At 29.5% G+C, this 4,561-nt stretch overlaps 1 protein-coding gene across 2 annotated transcripts in view; it reads left to right on the top strand.

Annotated features, from left to right (window-relative positions):
• Positions 1 to 220: 220 nt before the first annotated feature.
• Positions 221 to 4,561, top strand: part of LOC102673265 — a 24,435-nt gene continuing 20,094 nt past the window's right edge. Inside the window, exon 1 of one of the 2 annotated variants that reach the window (XM_006623072.2) lies at positions 221 to 486. The gene's annotated coding sequence lies outside the window, so the exon portion shown is untranslated. The remainder of the gene's footprint in view (positions 487 to 4,561) is intronic. The other variant, XM_006623073.2, reaches the window with a different exon arrangement.

Here is a 4,561-nt window from a genome sequence, read left to right as displayed (position 1 = left end):
GGAATCGAAAGAATATGACTAGGAATAGAGAAAAAAAGAAAAAAAAAACATTTGACAGAAGGTACAGATGATTTATACCACCCCAATTCCCATCAAACGAAACACTATTCGCGAGTACCTACTATACTACCTACAAGGCCCTCGATTCTTCGTCGTTGCCACTACCCCCCACCCCAGAGCCCACGTGCATCGGCGCGTAGGCAACCCCGGCGTTGTTCGTGATGTCGCTTCGCTCGCCAGTTTCGACAGAGTCGTGCCGGTGATCGTTTGTTTGAGTCGATCGCTTGTCGATCGATACTATATTAATGATATATTGCGTGAATCGGCGTCGAAATTATAATAAATCTTCGATCGAATACGTTCTCGAGAGTTTGTAATATTTTGTGTGAAGTTGATAAAAGTTTTTCGTTCAGTGGGCTTCGCGCCACTGCGTGATTCTTGATCTTCTTTCTTCCTATTATGCATTTGAGAAACATCTAGCCAAAGGTAAGTTTTTTTTGTTATAATTTTTTTATCAATATTCTTTGAAAATAACTTATTCGGAAAATAAAATTTTGAAAATGTTTTGTGATTTGATATTTGTCGATGTCTTATTCGTTTCTTTGTATTCGTTAAATTAAATAGATTTATCACATAGTATAAGATATAATTAAAGAAATTTAGTAGTAATATGAGGAGGTTAATTTTTCTTCGCTTGTCTGAATTTGTGAGTCAGATATCCGGAATGTTACTTTATTAAGGTGCCATATTTTGGATCTTTTTACATGCTATTTGGCTCGAGTTCAGAAATTTTATATCGATGTTTACACAAGAAAATATAGCGTTCGACATTAATTAAAGTTAAAAGGATGGGATTTTGTCATTTTCGTTTTGTTTGAATTTTCGAGGTTAGGTTAAGAAAGTTTTAGTTTCTTGGTTAATGGTATCATAAATCTTTCTCTTTTAAGAGAGAGCTTTCTCGAAGAGACATTCTAAATACGGATCCTTTTTAGAGATTTATTATAGTAGATTTTCATGGAATAATATTGCTTCTTTTGTTTTTTGTCCCATTGCTTAGAAAAGCTTCGCTTAGCAACCGCGGTTTCTTTGTCAACTCGTGGCCAATTAGTAAAACATTTGCGAAACGCGATTCATTTCATTTCTATGATTCTGACGTTTTTCGTCTTTTGACAATTATTGATCCATAGAAATGTTTTATGAAATTTCTGTTTACGCGAATAATTATCGAAGAATTAGTTCTTGTTTTGATTTGTTTTGATTTGTTTACATAAAATGAAACATTCCATGACAGCTGACCTTGTAATCGTCAAAATAAAATTTGGAATTCATTGGACAGATTTATATGTAAATTCTTATTTTGCTATAATTTCTTGATAATTTGAAATTTCAGCAAAATAATAAACAATTTAGAAATTAATCTCCATACTTTTTCGAAATGATAATTCTGATAAATATATCAAGTCAGTAAATTATTATTAAAATAAGAAGAATATGCATATCTAAACGGTTTTCTTAAATATTTTATTAGTAATAATAAATAATAAATATTTATGTTTAAATGTTATATTTTATTTAATGTTTATAAAATATCTAGTAATTTTAATGATAAATATAAAAAAAAACTTTTAAATAAATAACTTTTAATATTATTTAGTATTATTTAAATATAAATTTCGAAATAGTATAAGATTCGAATAGTAGAATAGTAAATAAATAATATTTTTTTTATTAATATCACATTTATCAAAATGGCGGATTGAAAATTTTTTCACATTAAATTTACAATTGTTGATAAATTTTTATTCGGCTAAATGTATAAGTGCTAAGAATTATTAAATATTTACTTCTTAGTAAATTTGTAATTAAAATATTAATATTATGTGTTAAATATTCTGAGTAAATACAACAACGATTATTCTTAATTATTTGCTTGGAAAGTACACAAATGCACTTCCGTATTTAGTTGGTAGATAGTTTTAAGGATCGTTGATTTGGTAAATATGTCCGATACGGTATAAATTATGCAAATCCATATGTTTTGCATTTACAGACACATTTAATATGCCCGCGTCATTCATAATCATCGTAATACCGACTATAAATCATAGATGAATTTTCTTTCGTGGAATGAATATAAGGAATCGTCGAAAACAAACTTGAATTATTAGCTGTTCATCCTGTAGAAATTACTCTTATAAATTATTTCATGATAATATTACTAACCAGCATTTAATCATTTGAAATTTTTTCTACTGAGATTTCTAAAATATTTCAATGCTTTTATTTCAATAGAAGATATATTTGAAGATTTACAGAAAAGCACTAATTTCGAAATAACAAATCAATAAATTTTTAAAAAATATTAAAAATAACATTAGAGAATTGTTGCAATTACATATATTACATATATTCGAAGCGTAATACTAGCTGACTAGAATCAAGTAAAAATTCATTTAGTTGAAGTTCATTTTAAAAATATCTTTCTTTGATAATTATCAATTATAATAAGTATCAAAAAAAACATTTCTTTCTAACAACTACATATATAAAAAATTTTACAAAAGTTAAAATTTCAAAAAAATATTTTGCATTAACATATCTATATATATATTTTGCTAATTGTTTATTATATATATATTTTTTTCAATTAATAGTTAATTAATTTTTCTAAGAAATTTTAAAATTCTAATCAAATATTTAACATGTTCAATTAATTTTAGATAATATGTTTATCATTTAATTAAAAACATTGATAATTTTTATATATGAATCGAAAGCTTTGTTTCATTTTTTATATAGTTGCTTAGATTGATTTAAACGTTAGACAGTTATAAGGTTGCTTATGTAGCCAACAATAAGAGGCAATTTGTATCTATAAAAATGGTGTATAATCGACGGTCTTAACCAAAGGGACAGGGGGATTGTTTCTTATGTTCGAAATGCAAAAGGACAAGGTGTTAACGATAATTACATTGTGCGACTGCTGATCTTATTGTTAGAGCGCTAACTCTGATATCACATGATACGTTCCCCTTGTATGGGCGTTAATGATGGTCGACCCCTTTCTTCATCCACTCTTAAGTTAAATCGACTAGCCACAAGCGACTAGTGATTGCAATCCTCGTTTCCATATTTGATTCTTATTGTCCTGCCCTTTTAACTACTTATCATATTTATCTTCTTCAATATGCTCTGCATTAATGAGGTTTGGATATCTTTCAAAGTATCTATTGTTCAAACTCAATGCAGAATTTATCTTCTGTTAAAAATTTTATTAGGATTTGACTATTTGATTTTTATTTCTACGAGTATCTTGTCCAATATTTTTTAAATTTCGTCTTTTGAACTCACTTTAATGATATATTATAATTAATATTATTTAATTTAACTTAATTATATATAATATATATAATATAATTATTTAATTTAATTTAAAGTTAAATAAATGATAAATATATTGATATATTGATGACGTCATATTACTGCTAATATAACATTATGAAAGGAACGATGTAAAAAAAAAATTCTTCGTGAGATCATGAATACTATTAATTCTCTTACATAATAATAACCAGTAAATAAATTTTTACATTATACGCAATAATAAATGATTTCAATTTCTAAAATTGTGTGATAAAATTCATCAAACTATAACTAATTGTAGATTCCAAAAAACCCATTTTATTAAAATTATTATAATTTATAAATTATCATGCAAATCTCGAGATATTATTCCTTCCAATATTTTTAAATACTTAATTTAACTATTAAACTTTTCTTCAATTTTCATTCTTTGATACATTAATTCATTACTTTCTATAAATCTTTTCAATCTTTTTTCGTGCAAAGATTCTTTAATCCTCATTAATCATTATTTATATACAAATCTAAAAAAAAAGGTTCCTTCGACCCTTTACAAACATCTTCAATAGATAATAATCATCTAATCGCTACCTCGTTCATGCATGTCGCAAACACGATTAGAACCCTTCGTAATAAAAAAAAAAAAGAGGGGATATCAGGATCATTGGTATTGATGCAGGTTATCGTATATCTAGCGTGAAAGGGGTAGGTTTCGCCAGGGAACCTGAACTCACCTGGGTAGATTTGTCGATCGATGACGTCACCCTCGACGAAACAGCCACTCCTGTATGTATCTACCTGCGCTCGTGTACGCGTGTTCGATGCTCGTGAATAAAAAAGGACAAAACGGTGGACGGGAAAGAAGAGGCACGGCGAAGGCAACCAATCGGGCAACGAACTCTCCGCTAGCTGATACACAGCTCTTTCTCTTCGTCTCTTCTCGCTCTCGCACACTCCATACACCTCCTTTCATCTCCCTCTTTGTCCTCCCCCTTCGTCGTGACTTCTCGATTCCGCGACTCGCCCCGTCTCATTCGCACCCATCTACCTCCGCCTCGCCTTGCCTCCCTTTCTCGACCTTCTTCGTCCCGGAGGATCTAATCTCGCGATCTCTATCTGATTTTCCTCTCCTCTCGCGCAACCATGAACGTGTGTCATCCGGGCCCTAGATAACAGGGAGCAAATGAGAAGTTATCGC

This window comes from Apis dorsata, unplaced genomic scaffold, assembly GCF_000469605.1.
Source record: "Apis dorsata unplaced genomic scaffold, Apis dorsata 1.3 scaffold_813, whole genome shotgun sequence".
Classification (NCBI taxonomy): Eukaryota; Metazoa; Arthropoda; class Insecta; order Hymenoptera; family Apidae; genus Apis; species Apis dorsata.
Note: the sequence above shows the minus strand (reverse complement) of the source record. Positions and strands in the feature narration are given on the sequence as shown.